Source organism: Spermophilus citellus (assembly GCF_964194105.1).
Source record: "Spermophilus citellus genome assembly, chromosome: 2".
In the NCBI taxonomy this organism is placed as follows: domain Eukaryota; kingdom Metazoa; phylum Chordata; class Mammalia; order Rodentia; family Sciuridae; genus Spermophilus; species Spermophilus citellus.
The window spans coordinates 65,493,926-65,514,493 of record NC_138183.1 but is presented as its reverse complement, the minus strand read 5'-3'; the positions used below and the strand labels follow the sequence as shown (position 1 = coordinate 65,514,493).

At 37.4% G+C, this 20,568-nt stretch overlaps 2 pseudogenes across 2 annotated transcripts; both read left to right on the top strand.

The window, feature by feature from the left end:
- The first annotated feature begins 5,575 nt into the window (after positions 1-5,575).
- Positions 5,576-6,060, top strand: LOC308641526 (stathmin-like; annotated as a pseudogene). The gene has a single exon. The product of its transcript is annotated as a stathmin-like (transcript).
- Positions 6,061-6,560: 500 nt separating this feature from the next.
- Positions 6,561-16,296, top strand: LOC308641525 (adenosine receptor A2b-like; annotated as a pseudogene). The gene is made up of 2 exons: positions 6,561-6,653; positions 15,275-16,296. The product of its transcript is annotated as an adenosine receptor A2b-like (transcript).
- Positions 16,297-20,568: the final 4,272 nt, after the last annotated feature.

Sequence of the window (20,568 nt, the reverse complement as noted above, 5' to 3'; positions counted from 1 at the left end):
GAAAAGAAAGAAGACAACTGGTAGAATTGGTATATCAATTCAGTAAAGTTGGAGGGTAAAATGCAAAATACAAAAATCAGTAGCATTTCTATATACTAATAATGAGCTACCTGGAAAGATAATTTGAAAAAGAATTCTATAATAGCAACAAAAATAAAATAAAGTGAAATTCTGAAGTGTAAATATAACCAAAGAGAGCTTAAATAAAACACTGATAAAATTGAAGAAAACACAGACAAATGGAAAGACAATCTACCTTTGCAGGTTGGGAAAATTAACATACTTCAAATGTCTATTCTATAAAATCAAAACCACACTGATATCTACCTCACTCCACTTAGAATGGCAGCCATCAAGAACACAAACAATAATAAATGCTGGAGATTTTGTGAAGAAAAGGGAAGACTTATAATGCTGGGAGGACTGTAAATTACCACAACCATTTTGGAAATCAGTATGAAGTTTGCTGAAAAGACCAGGAATAGCACTACCTTATGACCCAGCTATACCACTCCTCAGTATTTATCCTGAAGAATTAAAGTCAGTATACTACAATGATACATGCATACCAATGTTTATAGTATCACAATTAATAAGCAAACTGTGAAAGTCCTCTAGGTGTCCTCCAGGGGATGAATGGGAAAAGAAAATGTGGTATATACACACAATGCAGTTTTATTCAGCCACAAAAAGGAGGGAAATTTATGACTGACTGAGAATGGATGGAACATAAGAACATTAAGAAGCCAAATTCAGAAAGTTAAAGGTCATATGCTTTCTCTTATATGTGAAAACTAGAGAGTAAAAAATATAAGAAAGGTAAGGGTGGGTCTTATGAAAAGTGAAGGAAGGCAAGTAGAGTGGAAGAAAGGAGGGGAGAGAAAAGGAGAAATATTGTGGATGATATTGGCCAAATTATATTGTTACAACATTTACATGTACAAATATGTAACAATGAACCCCACCATTCTGTATAATTATAATACAAAAACTAAAAAATATGGAAGAGAAATATAAAACCTTTTACAAACACTACAAAAATGTCTATTCTACCCAAAGTGATCTACAGATCCAAAGGAATCTTGATCAAATATTTAATGCCATTTTTCAGAAAAATGGAAAAAGGCTCATTGTTTTTAAAGTCATTGATTTTTTAATTGAGCCACTGAAGATACCAAGTAGCCAAAATAATCCTAAGAAAGAAGAATAAATTTGTAGGCATCATAATTCAAACATCAAAGCACATTATAAAGCAGTTATAATCAATAGAGTACTGTACTGTACTGTCTGGATACAGACACATTGACTCCTTGAAGAGGATTGAAAGCCCACACAGAAGCATATTCATTTATGGTCAATGGATTTTCAACAAAGGTACTAGGAACACCAAATGGGAAGGGACAGTTTCTTCAACAAATAGTGCTAGACAAAGTGGCTGTCCACTGAGAAGGAATGAAAGTAGACCCTATTTCCTACCACATGCAGCAGCTAAATGAAAATGGATGGACGAGCTTAGAAATAAGAACTGAGGAAAAGCTCCAAAAATAGATTCAGTAACAATTTCTTTCAATATGACACTGAAACCTTAGGCAAGAAAAGAAAAATAGATGAATGACATCAAACAAAACAGCTCTACACAACAAGGGGAACTATTAGTGAGAGGAAGAAACAACTCACAGAATGGAAGAAGATATTTGCAGACCATCCATCCAATAAGGAGTCAACACCCCAAACACATAAGGAGTCTGAACAAATCCACAGCAAGAAAATAAAAAACCTTGTTTTAAAACCATCATAGAATCTAAATAGATGTTTCTCAAACAATGCTACATGGTCAACAGTCACAGAAAAAAATGTCAGGCAAGCATCACTAGACAAAACAAAAAGGTAAATTAAAACAAGAATACCATGTCTTAGATCTTACAGGTGTTTTAATCAAAAAGACAAAAAAGTTTTAAAAAGGATGGGTAGAAAAGTAGTAATCCAAAGGATATCTGCACTTTCACGTTCATTGCAGCATTTTTCACAAGAGCCAAGATGTGGAAACAACCTACATTTCCATCAATGGATAAATAAAGAAAATGTGATGTATATATACATCAGAGAATAAATACTACTTAGCCTCATGAAAAAAGGAAATTCTGTCATTTGCTACAAAAGGAATGATCCTGGAAGACATTGTTTTAAGTGAAATAAAGTGAGCCCTAGAAGACAAATTCCATATAATCTCACTTATACATGGAATCTGAATGATTGAAAATGATAGGTACCAAGGTTAGGAGTGGAGCTTGAGAATAGAAAAAATGGAGAGTTGTTAATCAGAGTATAAAATTTCTGAGAGGAGAAAAAATATTTTGATATCTGTTGAATAGTAGGATGACCAGAGTCAATAAGAAGAAGAAGAAGAAGAAGAAGAAGAAGAAGAAGAAGAAGAAGAAGAAGAAGAAGTAGTAGTAGTAGTAGTAGTAGTAGTAGTAGTAGTAGTAGTAGTAGTAATAGTCATAGTATTAGTAGTAGTTGGGTATTTTCAAAATAAGGAAGAGAGTAAACTTCAAGTGCCTCACTGCAAAAATGGACAGGTAATCAAGATGATGGGCACATTAATTAAATTGTCTTAGCAATTCTATGAATTCTACAGATGTCAAAACATCTCATTGTACCCTCCTAAATGTCTACAGTTGTGTTTTGTTAATTAAAAATAATAAAGGAAGAAGAAAGCATAATGAGACAGCATTACACATTTATTAGGATGTCTATCGTTTCCAAAGGGAAATAAATAATGTTGTCAAGAATTCTGAGAAATGAAAAGCCTAGTTCATTCTTGGTGGGAATGTAAGATTCCTCAGCAAGTTGAGAATACAAGGATTATGGCCAAATGATACAGAAATTCTGCTTCAAAATGTTCATCTAAATGGATTGTAAGCAAGGAATCAAAACTCCATAAAGTTCAACAGAAGGAGTGAATCTAACATAAACGGTAGATTTAATAATAAAAATACATCAGTATAAATTCATAAATTGGTGCAAATGTACCACACTAATGCAAGAGTTTAATAACAGAGAAAACTGTTGGTTTTGGTGAGCTCAGAGTAATTGGGGAACTCTTACTTTCCACTATATTTTTCTATAAACTAGAATGTAATAATTTCTGATTAGTTAATCATCTAAATATAAAAAAAAATGATTTCCATAAAAACAAATGAAACAAAGCACTTTGTAAAGGGAAAATAATTTTGTCCCTATTTATAGTTGGTTAGTGCATATTCTGTGATTCCTACCCATGTCTACTGGATTCTAAAACACACCTCCCTGCTGAGTATCACTTGGCCCATTACCACTTGGAGATAATTTATGACAAAGATAAATTATTGAACATTTTTGTCTTTCAATGAGGTGTTATTGGTAGGAGAACAGAGAACATGTGTAACCCTATAGGTTAACTCCCAGTCTTGCTTTCCTAGAACCTTCTCCCTTGTCTTCAGCTCTTGAGCTCACAAGCATTGAATATGATTTCTCAGTATCTCTTGTAGGCAGCAGTGTCCCTGTGACACAGTTCTGGCTAATACAACATTAACACAACTTCGGAGTCTTTTCATTCCCTTCTGAGCCATTACTAACCATTCCTATTTCCTGCTCTTTACCTGCCTAAAACAGACACTGAGAAAGGGAGATGAAACAGCTATCTTGGGACCAAAAGGTGCAGAATATCAGGAAGGAGCCTTATATGCTAAGCATGGCTGACTTGTAAAGGCAGGAGGATCCTGCCTGTATCATACAGAGGCTAATTAGTGTTGGATGCTTATTCCATAGGCATTGTTTAAACCACTGTTTTAGTGTGTTCTGTTATTCACAGAGAACAACATCCAACCTGATACATGTGTATGAACAATAATTTTTATGTAGGAATTGCATTGGGCTAATATGATAAGTTTCTCATGGCATTTAGGTAGACATTTTTAATTGATTTTTTAAAAACAAATGGCAGTAGAATGCATTACAATTCTTTTTACACGTATAAGAGCACATTTTTTCATATCTCTGGTGGTATATAAAGTATGTTCACACTAATTCATGTCTTTATACACATACTTTGGATAATGATGTCCATTATATCCACCATCCTTGTTAACCCCCTGCCCCCTCTCTTCACCTCCAACCCTTCTTCCCTATCTAGAGTTTAGTAGCACAAGCACTGGATGTATTAAAGATGCTAACTGGTTGAGTATTGGTAGTGATACTGCCAATTACCGGTAATGAGTTATGCTTCCTCACATGTTGAAGTATAACATTAGAGAAATATGCTAAGGCAAGCATATAAAGCTGGGTTTACTTTATAACAGGTAGTATAGACTTCTCTCAGGGAGGAGAAGAGTGCCAGAGAAGTGAGTGCATTGTACCTCTTTTATGTCATAGGCTTCCTTTTTTCTCCTGCTCTCTTCCCATTATCTCTCTCCTTTCTAGGCCCAGGAGATGCTAAGGTGGGATGGAGAAAAGGTAAGAAGCAGATGGGCTGTAGGAGCCAAGGTGGAGTGACATGGGCAGGAAGGGAGAATAATTAACAACTCCCTGTAGAGAGGGACAATCTCTGAAAACATGTTTGTGAAGAGTATATAGTGGCTTCATTCCAACCTTAAACATAGGTTGGAACAGGGGCAGATTATCTTGATAAGGGTGGAGGAAGGAATCTGAAGGAATTAGCATGAAATCCCTCCAGTCTCTGGATCTGACCCTTGTCTATCTGCCTGTCTGATTCTGGCTTCAGTAGTAGATGGCTAACCACAGATTGTCTTTTGCTGCTTTATAAGTGGTTGATGGATAAGAACTGTCCAGTTCTGTGCAGCCTCCACTTGCTTTATATTGCCACCCTATTGCCATGGCCACATATGAGTTACCATTTGTCATCTGACTTGAACTGTTGTTATTCAAGTAGTGGAACATATTTTTTATACATAAGAACCAAACCAAAGTATGGAGAGTGTGTCCAGATTGCCGCAGTCTTGGCTGGGCACAAGATCACGAGCCACTCACAGCTTTGTAGATTCAAACAGCAATTCTTTATTCCCGAACTCACACCGGCCTCTACACACGTTCTGGGGAAATCCCAGTTCTGCTGCCGCCCAATTCACCTACTCCACGAGGCTTTTTTCCAAATACTTTCTGAATCTCAGGAGAACTCAACGGGAACTCAGGCAGCAGGAACGCCCTATTCCCAGCAGCAATAATCTTCAACCTGGAACTTCCCTAAAACCCATATTGTCTTAAACTGGGAACGCCTTAAACTTGTCTTAAACCGGGAACGCCCTAAACCCAAGGAGCGGGATACTTCCTCAAACCTGCAGGATACACCCTAATCCTGGATCCACCCTCGTCCTTGAGCAGGGTCACCTTACATGCAATGTCAACAGCAAAATTCCAAGGCAAGTCCATTTAACATGGGGTACGCTGGCAAGGAAATTTCGATGTGTCATTCCTACTTGGCAATGGCCCTCAGCACCAGATGGCTTGGACTGAACTGGGCTTTCCTTACCAGTGGATTGTGTAGAACACACTGCCAGGCTCTTGTCTTATGTTCACCATGGCTTCTTCTGATCTCCAGGTGAAAGAACTAGAGAAGCATGCCTCAGGCCAGGCATTTGAGCTGATTCTCAGTTCCTCAGTCAAAAGAATCCTTCCCAGATTTCCCCCTTTCCCATCCAAAGAACAAGTATCTTTTATCTGGAGGAAATTCAGAAGAAATTAGAAGCCGAAGAAGAAAGATGCAAGTCCTATGAAACTGAGGTCTTGAAGCAGCTTGCTGAGAAATGACAGCATGAGAAAGAAATGCTTCAGAAAGCAATAGAAGAAAATAACCACTTCATTAAAATGAAAGAGAAACTGACCCACAAAACAGAAGCTAACAAAGAGAACCAAGAGGCAGAAGTGGCTGCCAAGCTGGAGCATTTTCAACAGAAGGATAAGCACACTGAAGAAGTGCAGAAGAGCAAAGAATCCAAAGACCCTGCTGATGAGACTGAAGCTGACCAATTTGTCCTGAGAACTGACTTTCTCCCTTCTTCCTAAATAGCCAAAGAGAGTACTGGCCAGTGTCATTTTATTTTTTTCCCTCTTGACAAATATTCTAGAAGCTGATGTAGGACTGTTTAGGTAGATCCAGACTGTAAGATGTTGTTTAGGGTATAAAGGGGAGAAACTGAAAACGTCTGAATCTTTTTCTAAAGTGTTAGTCTTTTGAATGTAGCTATTTTTATTTCTGCATCTTTTCTATTTAAGTGCACTGGTAGTGCTGGGTCAGGCTAATACTCTATTGGGTCTGTGAAAACATGTTTGTGAAGAGTATTTAGTGGCTTCTTTTAAAGTGTTAGGTGCTGAATATCTGTTCACTTTTCAATCTCAATTCTTTCCCAGTCTTACTAGATGCACTTGGATGGTTAATAAGACTGCACAGTGCTTTTGGTTAAAAAGAAAAGTGGAGAAAGGGGATCGAAGAGACCACATTAAAAGACAAATGGCCAGATCATTAGAAGCAGCAAATACACACTGATTCCAGGAACATTGCCTCCATGGATTTTGTGGATGACCAGATGTGGGACATGGACCAGGACAGGTTGATGAGCAGACTCCTGAATCTGGGTGTGGGCACATTGTGCTCTCTGGTATGTAGGTTTCCTGTGCAGGGTCCTCATTCATGTAGGTGGAATGCTCCATTTCAGCCATGCTTTTTCTGGCTTTGTCCAAGGTGGCTGATGGTCTCCAAGGTTTTACAGACATTTATGAAGATGGGCAAAGTGGCTTTGGTGAGGATTTAATAAATACTAGAGGTTTTGTTATAATCACTTATGAAATATAAAAATTTCTTTTTCAATCCCTTTAAATTTCGATTACAGACATTTGAAGGAAGATATTACCTTGCCATTTAAATGCTGCATAAGTTGCATGTATAGTCAATTTGAAGGAACTGGCCAAATACTAAGAAGACAGCTGTTACTTTTCTAACAAGTTTTCATATTATTCTACAATTGTTTTGCTCACAGGAATGGTTTGTAAACTCCAAAACATTAAATATAAAGTGAATTTCCTTACTAAGTTGGATTCTGTACTATACAGGACACTGAGTTGTTTATCCTCTTATTGTATGTCTATTCATTTTTCTCCTTAAAAATCATTTGCTTTTTTAAATTGTTTTGTCTCTCAGAACCTTTACCTAAGAGTATGACCTTAGTTTGTATGTCCTTAACTAAATAAAATTGAGATAAGGTCCAAACTGATTGCTTGCAATGAATGATTTAATAAGACACAAAAATATTTCAAAATTAAGAAAGTCAAATTTTTATAATTTTAGACATATTTAATCGAAGGATTAATGCCAATAAAAGAATTTTGGTCTATTTTATGTAACCACTGTTAGGCATTGCATTAAATTGAGTTATGTAAGAGTAAATTGATAAAGATTGAAATGAAATTTTAAATAATGGCACAAGAACCAATAATGCAATCATATGTTAAAAGAGACAAAATGACTTTTTTAATATAAGAAGTATTTACAAGTGGTTGATGGGTAAGAAGTATTATTAACAGAAATCATGCAAGGAATTTTATCTTTCACATCAAATGAAAAATCCAAATATTAATATTCATTTCTCATATTCTAATAATCATGCAGCCAGAAAGAGGAATCAGTAAAAATATCATAAAGAATGCATGTGAACAACAGGTGATGTGTGCGTTGTTAGCTTCATCTCAACAATACTTAACCATAGATCTTCTGGTACAATAGTTTCTATAACAATGTATTGACATGTCCACATTATTAAATACACTTTGGGGGAATGAGAATTCCAACTAAGTATTCTGGTTCTGAAGGGCTATTGTCTTCTGCTTCCCTTTGTCTATTGTGAAAGATATACTTCGACTCTTCAGGAATAGGCTTTGAGTCCTCTATTACAGGTTCATGTTGCTGTAGGTCTAATGATGACGGCTTCCTCTCACAAGGTGTTGTTGCCCTCAGCTGCTGTGGCATCATATTGAAGGAGGATGGATTGATAATCTATTAAGTTAAAAAATGTTGGGGGGGGGGGAAATATTGATGTCAGGGAGCATCAGAAAAACTGTAAACATAAGAATAGACAAAAAGGAAGGCATTTCCTCAATATAATTAAACATTAAAACAGAAGTAGCAAGTATCCTGATATCTAAGCAATCTGGTTTCCTTGTAATTGGGCAGATAAAAGTACTATAATCTTGCCAAGGTTCTGCTTTACTCCACGTGGGCCCAATGTCACCTCTCTACCTCATCATTCCTTCTTTGCTTTTGTCAAGATCTTTTCACTCTTTGATATTGATCTTTCATGTGTCTGATGTCATGTTGGTCATTGAAATCACTAATTTTGACACAGATGGATTTGGGGGAATGTACTGGGGATTAAAAACAAGAGTGCTCAAACACTGAGTCACATCCACAGTTCTTTTTTATTTTATTTTTATTTTGAAACTGGGTCTAATTTGCTAGTCTGGATTTGAACTTGTGTTCCCCCTGCCTCATCCTTCTGAGCCACTGGTACTGCAGGCATGTGCCATTGGGCCCTGCTTGATTTTGTATATTTTCCCGAGTAATTTTCTCCATTGTTAAGAAAATTATGAATTACAAAAAAAAAACCTTTTAAAAGAATTGTAGTAACACTAATCTATCAAATGTTTCATAATGACAATGTATTGCTTCGGAATAAAGTTTAAAAGGAGGGATTTCCAAAAGCTGATGTAATCAACCTAGTATATGTCTGTGAATTCCCTCACACATCTCTTTGGGAATTGTTCTTCTCCACAAGAAAAAAAGTCTTTTATATTAAAGAGAGAAATGGATTAAAAGAATGCCACCTAACAAAAAGCAAAGGCAATGCAATCTAGCCTTCCCTGGTTTGAGTTAGTTAATTCATAGACTCTGATAGTCTTTTATTACTTTTACACAAGAACTATGTAATTAAGGCATAAAATCAATCTCTGACAAACAATGTAGAAAAGTACATAACTTTATAGTCATACTTTATATCCCATAAATTAAATATATTTATTGTTCACAATGATTCTGAATGAGGATCACTTGTGTACAACATATGCAAATAACCTATAAAACTTACTGGTGGTTTGTCATAAATTTCATACACCATATGAAGTGGAAAACACTTGATTATTTGTAATTGAGCTTACTGAATTTAATAAAATCCATTTCACTGATTATCTTATGCCTCTGTGAGTTTCCATGGCTTCTTTAACTTGGTTTCCAAACCATCTTTCTAAGTACTTTAGAACTAAGAAACATATTTTAAAGAATCAATCCACATTTGAATTGCACTCATTTCTGAGATCTTGCTTTTAACAAAAGCTCCATTATACTTTCTAAATCTAGAAAGCAGCAATAAGGTCTTCAGCTCTCATGATCTAAGAGGCAACCTTCACTTGTACCTGGTGTCCTTCAGTTTTTTCTTTATTCATCTCCTCACTTGTTTCTCTTCCATCGCCTCTGTCACAGTAGAACTACAAGATCCAATCCCAAAAGATGGGGAAGCCAAGTTCCTTTCACAAGGTGCATTAAAAGTGGGTGGAGGTATTCTCCATGGCATAGACCACTGCCAGATTTTTGATAAGGATTTTGATAAGGATTTTTTTTATAAGGTCACTAAATCTAAGATGTTTCCTGTCTCATTTTCAGTACCTGGACAGACATCTCAGGTTGCTGCCATGTTCCTTTTGGCACAGAAACAAGCTTGACAACCAGCTCACCAGCTCATGTTTTGCCCCCTTTCCTTTCAATCAGAGATGCTCCATCTAGGGACCAGGTACCATCATGCCTGCCATCTGGCCTGCTCAGCCTTTCCTCTGGGGTCCAAGAGCGCGCCTATCTTTCTTCTGTGGTTTCCCCATTTCTCCTCACCATTGACCTGGCGGCCAGGTGAGAAGAACACCAGGTGTTACCTGGATGAGGTTTTTATTTTTTGTTTGTTTGTTTTTGTTTTTGTTTGTGATTCCCATATTTCCTCTCCCTCTGGTAAGATTCCCAATGAGGTTTTCAATAAAAGCAAGTTACCAAGTAAAGGTTCAAGCTTTGGGCAAAAAACACCTGGAGTCAAGGCTGAGCTCTGGTAGCCAATGTGATATCCGACTCAGCTGTGCAGACCCCCAATTCACTAGGTTGGCAGCTCCAGAGCAACCAATGGGAAATGCCAAAAGGCTCTGGGGAAACAAGCTCTTACCTGCAGATCCTTCAGACTCTGCAGTCCCATTGCCATTTCCAGAGCTGCTTTCCAGCAAACAAGCATCTTTTCATGGAATAATCTGTGATCACAAAACCAAATAACTTTCTCCCACCATCCTGATGCAACCCTTGTGGGAGATTGGCTCAACAGTAGCCAGACTCCTAGGATGTGGATCAGGAACAGGTGAGACATCTGGGCCTTTTCTCTCCTGAACTGGCAGCCTTTCTCTGCAGCAGTTCTCACCCACAGACCTGAGCCTGTGTGGCTTCCTTGGCTTCAGCCTACTTTTCCTACCTGACTCAACTAGGCTTTTATATTCTTGGGCTCTAGCTCAGCTCTTGAGCCAATGGTCCCAGCTCCACCCTTTCCCCACCCACCTCCATGGAATTTACTCAGCTCTTGTTCACCCTCCCCATCTTTCCTCCACTACTCCATCCTTTTCTCTGGGCCTTTTACAATTGAACTTTTCTTTCTTATCCTCAAAGTATTTTGCATACTAATATTATTCTGTATTCACAGACTTTATGTGGAGCAAGGAATGGCCATTGCACTAATTACATTGCCAAAATAACATTGAAATCACCTCTCTTCTTACAACCCAAAGTTTTCCAATATGAACATTTGTAAAGTTTACCTTCTTGCCTAAACATGATATAGTTAGATTTAATCATGTAGTGTCTGGCATAACAATTTCATAAAACCCATTATGCATGAATGGATAAATTGTTGACAGAAGGGAAAAGTAGATGACTTTTACTGTGAACCTGGTTAAAACACACCATTGTACTGTAATGTTTTAAATTTATCACATACTTCTCCATTTCACTTGCCTTCTTTGTCTGGGAGACAGTTTAATTATAACTACCTACCCAAATATTGTAATGTGATATTATATTCTGTATCCTAATAGATTGAAGGGGAGAGGGGGAGAGGAAAAAGAGAGAGAGAGAGAGAGAGAGAGAGAGAGAGAGAAGAAAAGAAAACAAAAAAGGAAAGAGAAAGCAGTGGCATTCCACATTACTGAAAAACTATTGTGGTAACATGTCACGGCACCAAAATTATATAGTTATATATTTTTAATTGTAGACTATGCTATATTTGATCAGAGGTAATTTTGATACCTCTTATCTTTTAAAAACTTCATCAAATTTCAGATAGTATGCTTATTAACCAACCAGGGACTTTCAACTGCAATTAGTTTGATTTTTTCCAATAATTTGTTTGCTCATATTCCTACTCAGATTAACTCACTTACAGCTATGGACTAAAATAATTCTAATTTCTAGTGTTTCAACACAGCCCATTCAGCAGTGCTAAAATGTTACACACTGTATAATTACTCAATACATACCTGATGAAAAGTGGAACAGTTAGAGGCATTGCTTTTTTAAAATAGTGTTGCACTAAGACAAGCATTTTGGTAGAGGCTTCTCTGAGGCACTGGGTTCGATCCTAAGCACCACATAATAATAAAATAAAGATATTGTGTCCACCTAAAGCTAAAAAAAAATTTTTTTTAAGTATTTGAGGGGGTTGGTATTATGGCTCAGCAGTAGAGTGCTCGCCTAGTACATTTGAGGCACTGGGTTCAATCCTCAGCACCACATAAAAGTAAACAAATAAAATAGAGTTCTAAAAAAAGTATTTGGCAGGAAGAAGGGTTTAAGAGTCCCTGCAAAACTAATCCATTTGCAAGGCTGTCTTCCAAAGGAATTGCTTGTTGCTAAATGCAAATTTCCAGGAATGTTTTAATTTTTATTTGCTTGGATACTTTTATACATTCCCCACAACTGTCCAAAGTGGCCAGCTTCCCATTTTACAGAGAAAGAGGAAATAAATTGAGAGTGGTCACATACTTTGTCCAGCATGTGTGTGGGATGTGGGTTTGTGACTGTTATAGTAACAGAAAAATTCAGGATTCTTAATCTTTTTAGGCACAATAAAACACATTTCATGTCTTTATACAACAAAACAAACACACAAGCAGAAAACCTTTTTAAGAAGAAAAGGTAAACAACCCATGCATACAACTGGGAAGTGCTAGAAATGGGATACCAACCCATGTCTACTGGATTTGAAAGCCCCTGATCCTTAGCAACTCTATCCCTTGAGTCCAGCTCCAGTTGGAGTTAAACATGAGTAGTGAAGCCTAATAGACACAGATCAATGTTTTTGAAAGAATGACTGAAGGTGAAAAACCTTTGACTCTTGAGGCTGTTAAGTGCTGGTCATGATTTCCCAAGATCTCTTGCAGGTATCAGGGTTTGTTTGACACTGTTCTGTCCAACACAGTGTAAGCACAAATGTGGAGGTTCCTGGAAAATCTTTTGCTTTCTCTATTCAAGCACTAAGCCTTCTTGTTTCTGTTTTTTTGTTTGTTTGTTTGTTTGTTGTGTTTTTTTTTTTTTTTTTTTTTTTTTTGCCTGAAAAGACATTGAGAAGGGGCTGGGGATGTGGCTCAAGCCGTAGCGCGCTCGCCTGGCATGCGTGCGGCCCGGGTTCGATCCTCAGCACCACATACCAACAAAGATGTTGTGTCCGCCGAGAACTAAAAAATAAATATTAAAAATTCTCTCTCTCTCTCTCTCTCCTCTCTCACTCTCTCTAAAAAAAAATAAATAAAGTGTTAAAAAAAAAGACATTGAGAAAACAAACTGAAGCAGTTCTCCTGAGACCATGAGATAGGGAGAATCAGGAGAAAATTTTACATGGTAAGCATGGATGGCTGGAAAAGAGGGAGGGTTCTGTGGGCATCATTCAGAAGGTGAACAGAGTTGGATGTTTATCCTGTTGGCCCATATGAGTCATTGCTTTAGTATTTTCTGCTATTTATAAAGAACATAATCTATTCAAAGGGCCAGAGGGGGTTGAGAGAGATTTAAATTGTTTTATTAACATATTAATTGTTGCTTAGTCCATTTATTGATTGGGCTATTTATTGTTGTTTTATTATTTTTGTTTTTGTATTTTGGGTGTTAACATTTTTTGTATATCCTAGAGATTAATCGATTATCAGAGGTGCATGTGGTAAAGATTTTCTCCCAATCTGTAGGCTCTCTTTTCATATTATTTATTGTCTCCTTTACTGAGAAGAAGCTTTTTAATTTGAATCCATCCCATGTATTGATCCTTGATTTTACTTCTTACCCTTTAAGGGTCTGAACAGACACTTCACAGAAGAAAAAATACAATCAATCAATAAGTATATAAAAAAATGTTTAACATCTCTGGTAACTAGAGAAATGCAACTCAAAACTATATTAAGATTTTATCTCGCTCTAGTCAAAAGGGCAATCATCAAGAATACAGGCAAAAATAAATGTTGGTGAGGATGTGGGGAAAAAGGTATGTTCATACATTGCTGGTGTAACTGTAAATTGGTAGAACCACTATAAAAGCAATATGGAGATTTTTCAGAAAACTGGGCATGGAACCACCATTTGACCCAGCTATTCCACTCCTCAGTTTATATCTAAAGAATTTTAAATCAGCCTGGTACAATAATGCAGCCATGTCAATGTTTGTAGCAGCACAATTCATAATAGGTAAACTATGAAACCAACCTAGGTGTCCTTCAATAGATGAATGGATAAAGAAAAGTGGTATATATACATTCAATGAAATATTACTCAGCTTTAAAGAAGAATGAAACTATAGCATTTGTCAGGAAATGGATGGAGTTGGAAAATATTATCCTAAGCAAAATAAGCCAATCCCAAAAAACCAAAGCCTGAATGTTTTCTCTAATATGTGGATGCTAATTCACAAAGAGGGTGGTGGGGCATTAGAGAAGAATAGAATGGCCATAGATTAGGTAGAGAGAAGTAAAGGGGAGGCAGAGAAGGGAATATGGGGATAAGAACAGTAGAACGAAACAGACATTATTACTTCATGTATATATGCGACTGCATGACCAATGTGATTCTACAACATGTATACACTCAGAACAATGAGAAATTATATCCCATCTATGTATGATATATCAAAGTGCATAAATGCATTCTACTGTCATGTATAACTAATTAAAACAAATTTAAAAATTTTAAAAGTCAGAGAACACAAAATAGATATCCACTAATTGCAGTTACTTTTGCAAAATATACAAAAATAAATAAATAAATGCAAAGGACCCAGAGCTTAGGAAAGTTCTGTGCAAGTGAGAGATCCTCACCCTTAAGCATAATAACTTCACAATTAATTCACCCCTGATGGACTTGGCCACTTCCTTGTTTTTCTTTTAGTGGTTTTGGTAAATGCTGCAAGTGAAGGAAGTAAGTGATATAAACTGTAGTTTTCAGTGCTAAAATGTGAGCAGGAACCATATATTGTCAATCTCTGAACACCCCAGCACAGTGATTTTTAACTATTTCAAAACCAAGGATTTATAAATTCAAGTTTTTAGACAGATTTGGTGTAGCTAGTACAGTATTGTGAAAGCTTGAATTTGAATTTTCTATAGGTGGGACTTCTCATTTTGCTATAACCACCAGTCTTCATATTCTACTTCACCTGTCTACTCTCCACACTTATTTTGCCTTCCTCATCAGGGACAGCCCTTGAGTTTGTAATCCTGCTTTAGAGTGAGGTGATTGGGAAAAGGTAAATGAAGACCCTAGGTATAGTCATATATTAACTTGGGTAAAAGAGGCAGTTGTCTCAGAAATTACAATCTGACAGCTGGCTTCTCAATAGACTATAAATAAGATTGGTACATTCTGATTTCTCCTCAGAAAGCTCTCCATAGAAGGAAATCACAGGTAATCCATAGAAAATTTCTGCCATTTTCCTACATACATATATACATGCATATATTTCCTACATACATATATGTGGAGATTCATAGCAGCACAATGAATCTCCACATCATGTACAAGCACAAGACTGAGAACCTAATTAGTATAAGATGGACCCATGTTTGTATAGATATGTCAAAATATTCTCTATTTTCATGTGTATCTAAAAAGAACAGGACGCGGCTAGAGGAGGTGGGACATGGCTAGAGAAGGCGCGGTCTGGTGCTCCAGCAGTGCCTGGAGGGTCTCACGCGGCTGTCTCACGCACAGCAGGATCCTGGTAGGAGACACCCGGGGCCTGCTGGCCGGCCATTGCCGCTGGAGACTCTGGACGCACTAATGTGGCTCTGGAACTCGCCGTCGCTGCGCTGTCCGTGGCGGGGAACATGCTGGTGTGCGTGGCGACGGGAATGTCAAACACGCTGCAGACTCCCACCAACTACTTTCTGGTGTCCCTGGCAGCAGCCGACGTGGCCATGGGGCTGTTCACCATCCCCTTTGCCATCACCATCAGCCTGGGCTTCTGCACTGACTTCCACATGCCTCTTTCTCGCCTGCTTTGTGCTTGTACTCACTCAAAGCTCTATCGTCAGCCTCCTGGCCGTGGCCATCTACAGGTATCTGGCCATCCGCGTCCTGCTCAGGTGTAAGAGTTTGGTCACCGGGACCTGAGCAAGAGGAGTCCTCGCTGTGCTCTGTCGGGGTCCTTGCTTTTGGCATTGGATTGTCTCCATTCCTGGGGTGGAACAGTAAAGACAGTGCCACCAACAACAGCACGGAGCCCGGGTATGGAACCATGAATGAAAGCTGCTGCCTTGTGAAGTGTCTCTTTGAGAATGTGGTCCCCAGAGCTACATGGTATACTTCAACTTCTTTGGATGTGTCCTGCCCCCACTGCAGCGCATGGAGCCGATGGACCACTCCAGGACTACCCTCCAGCGGGAGATCCAAGCCGCCAAGTCCCTGGCTATGATTGTGGGGATCTTTGCTCTGTTTTGGCTACCAGTACATGTCATCAACTGTTTCACTCTTTTTCAGCGAGCCCAGGTTAAGGACAAGCCCAAGTAAGCAATGAACATGGTCATTCTCCTGTCACATGCCAATTCAGTGGTCAATCCCATGGTCTATGCCTATCAGAACCGAGACTTCCGCTATACTTTCACAAAATCATCTCCAGGTATGTTTTCTGCCAGACAGATGGCAAGAGCAGGAATGGGCAGGCTGAGCCACAGCCTGCACTCAGTGTGGGCCTATGACCCAAGCTCTGGCCTCTTGGAGGCCAAAGCCTCCAAAGGGATAAGACACGATTGACTGATCCTCACTGTGAGAGACAGCTGCAACTCACAAGCATCTGGGCTCTCTTCTGAGCACTTGTCTGGAGTTACCACATATCTAGCTAATATGTACATGCTGTTAGTAGACTCGAAGTGTCAACAAATGTATTTATGATTGTTCGGCTGCTCTTATTGTGTGGATGATGCCGATGGCTTGAATGGATTCTAAAAGACTTTTGTTTTTGAGTCTGCCTTATTCATGGAAGAAAATGACTGAAACTCTTTTACTGTGAACACTGTGAACTATTTTAATACAAATATTTTTTAACTTAAAGGCAATGAAAGAATAAAAAGTTGGCTGTACTAATGTATACTTGTTCCCAGAAACGCTGCCAAGAAAACTAAAAATGTAATTCTTTAATCAAGAAACTGCTGTATTAATATGGGGATGATAGTCTCCTAAATTCTTAAAAAGAATTATCATCAAGTAACAATTTTAGGCTTTATTCTATTCCATATACAACTGTATTCTAGAGGAAGAAACTGGACAAACAGGGTTCCCTCCTCTACTGGATTCCCCTTTTAGAGCTAGATACTGAATTTCACTTCTCTCCTAAGTTCAAGTTTGGCAAAACTGTTGGAACTCAAGAGTGTGAGAATTTTCCTAAGCAAAACCATGTAATTGTGTATGTATATTCAGTGAAATAAAACTTTTATTTAAAAAATTAAAAAAAGAATAAAATTTAAAGAAAGGAAACATACTAATGGGGTACAGTGTAATATGTCAACACATGCACATAAAGTGCACTAATCAAATTGGGATAATAATTTGTTTCCCTCACCATGTCATTTCTTTATGTTTGGAGTCTTAGAACTCCTCTCTTCTAGATATTCATAATGTATACAAGTGCAATATTGTGAGCTATAGTCATTCCAGTGATATATAAGAGAACAGAATTTATTCCTTCTATCTAAATGTGTTTTGGTACTAGTTATCCAATGTTTCTTTATCCTTCCCCACCATCTTACAAGAATCTACTCGTCAGTATTCTGCATGTAGATAGACATGTTTATTTTTAGCTTTCATATATTGGAGAGAACGTGTGGTACTTGTCTTGCTATGTCTGACTTATTTCACTTAAGATACTATCTTCCAGTCCCATCCAGTTTCCTACAAATTATAGGATTTCCTTCATCTTTATGGTGGAAAATATTCCACTGTGTGTCCATTCATCAGTCAGTGGCCACGTGGGTTAGTGTTTTATCTTGGCTGTTATAAATTGGGCCTCAGTCAACATTGGATTGGAAGTGTCTTTGGTATGTTGATCTCATTTCCTCTGGATTTTATTCTTTTGGGGTAGCTGGATCATATGGTAGATCCACTTCTAGTTATTTCAGACCCTCCATACTTTTCTGGATATAATTTACATTCCCAAATACAATGTGTAAATGTTATTTTTCTTCACATCCTTGCCAGCATTTAATGTTTGTCTTTTTCATCATTGCCATTCTGATGGGGCTGAGATGATTTTTCATCAATACCAACCTAACTCTTGAGATAACCACAGCCTAGCTGGTCTTTTTATATGGGTTCTTCCTTCCCCAATCCCTTCTAACTATTGATACTAAGCTGATAGTTCATAAGCATTTTATTTGCATCTCTCCCCTACGGAAAAGCTCCTCACTTTTTGCACATGCCTAGCTGTTCTGTAAGAATTTCCAGATCAATTTATTTATCACCAACCTAGTTTTCCACTGTTCCCCAAAAGGATTTCTATCCTGTCATCATTATTTCTATTCTGCAATTTTCCTCAGTATTTTCCCTTCTCCAGTCTCCAGGAGTTTCTCTCTTCCATGACATAATGGTTGGACTCTGGAGACAAAGTGATATCATTTCAAATCTTAGGCCCATTTCTTTTCAGCTCAATGTTTTGGGGCAGGTTACTTATCAATCTGGTCTTAATTGTATCCATGAAATAGGCATAAAAATGCATCAACATCATCACAGAATTGTTGTCAGGATTAAACAAAACAAAGTGTATACAAATATGACCACTTATATACATATTAGTAATATGAGTTTTCTTTCCACCTATAAATTTTGATGGGTCTGATGCAAATTCCACCTAAAATCTCACCTCTCACACAAAATTATCAAACATTTCAACCTTGCTTTACCCCCTCACTGAACACCAGCAGTACATTATATAGCCCTTGATTTAGCATTAAATCACATGCTGCTTTACATTCCTTCCAAAGTAGTTTACCCTCTCAGTGTATCTCTTGGTCAATTATAAATTCTTTAATGATAGAGAACAACTTCTATAATATATGAGTTGCTCATCAATGCTTTGTGATCAAATAATTATATGATTACATCATTTATGACATAATAACACCAAGAGACATTCCAAATAATACATGATGACTCTCATTTCTCTTTCCTTTCTCACTTCTTCTTTTTTTTTTTTTTTTAAAGAGAGAGTGAGAGAGGAGAGTGAGAGAGAGAGAGAGAGAGAATTTTTTAATATTTATTTTTTAGTTCTCGGCGGACACAACATCTTTGTTGGTATGTGGTGCTGAGGATCGAACCCGGGCCGCACGCATGCCAGGCGAGCGCGCTACCGCTTGAGCCACATCCCCAGCCCCCTTTCTCACTTCTTTACCTTTTCAACTTCTCCTGTGCCTGACTTAGGTTTCTCTGTTCTGGTTTCTGTCCCTAATCAGAACATTCTAGCCCATTTCCAGATTTCCAATTTCCAGATATAGCATGGCAACAAGGCTGGATATAAGTGACTTTTTTTTTTTTTTTTGGTGCTATTATCAAAGCCTGGGCCTTGTGAATGCATGCTAGACAAGTGCTTTACCACTGAACTATGTCCCAAGACCATATGTGACTGTTTTTTAACATCATTTTTATTTTGGCTTTGCTACTATTCACTCAGAGTCAGGCAACAATTGCTTTGAAAAGAATTCTGTCTGGCATATCAAATACCAAGGCTTTAGGACAAATTTCTGTTTCCTGATATAGAAATTTGAGTGAATCCTGGAGGACCTCCATTTTCTCATATGTGAAATGAAAGCTTAGACTAGAATATATCTAAGTTTTTTCCTTTGATCTTCAACACTCTTGACTATAATTTCAGTAATGGTAAACTACAGCTGTTTTGAGCACCTTATGGGCACTACCACGGTTTTTATAAAGTGCTATGAGCAATACATCTAAAGGAAACTTTAACATTATCCCCCAAATACAAACTGAGATGAGAGACTTCCATATAAACTTGATTTATTTGTAATTTTAAACTATGTTGTTTTAATTTTCTTTTAACATGGGGCAGAGTTCTCTCACTTGGATGAAGATTTTAAATATTCAAAACACTTAGGTATTATAACACCGTAAACTGCATTTTTACTGTTATAAAATGATTTCTGAGAAAGATCTTCCTGTTGCAGAACATGTCTGGACCCATATTTATGTCCTTCAATCATGACTGAGATGATTCCTACATGTAGGGGAGTCTCTGTATTGCTTTGTCTGGGCCAACACTGTCTTGGGAAAGGGACAGCCACAGGTGGTGGGAGTAAGATTTGTCTTCAGATTACCCACAAGGACCTAGAGAGAGGTTATCTTTAATTTAATTTCTAAATATTTGTTCATAATGAGACCTTAGTTTTATATTCTTCTCCTAACATACTTTCTTATGTTTATTTCCTATTCTCAGAACAACACAAAAATGTGTGATGATTATAAGCTAGTTGAGTGAAGCCCATGTAAGTTTCAGTATTCAGAAAGATTAGAGGTTGAATAGGTATTTAGGGTTTATGAAAAATGAATATTAGTAAGTGCATAAAAGTATTTAATTAATATAAATGACCAAGAGGTAGCTTGAATGTCACAGCTGAAATGTTTCTCCTTTTAATATAAGATTAGTATAATAATAAGAGAGAAAATGCTTTGAATAATCAGCAATACTATAGACAATTGAACTGTGTTTTAGTATCCTTGCATCGTTAGATTAATGACTCTACTTTGATTTTTGCCTTCCTATATAAAATGGGAGCAAACAAAAGTATAAGTGCATCTGTGAGTGTGCTTATCAGTGGTGCCTCTCTTGAGATAAAGTTATGAATGAACTTATTTTTACCTGTTTTAGTGAGCTTTTTCATTGCTGCAACTAAAAGGCCCAACCAGAACAACTGTAGAAGATAAAAAGATTATTTGAGGACTCAAAATTTCAGAGGTCTCAGTCC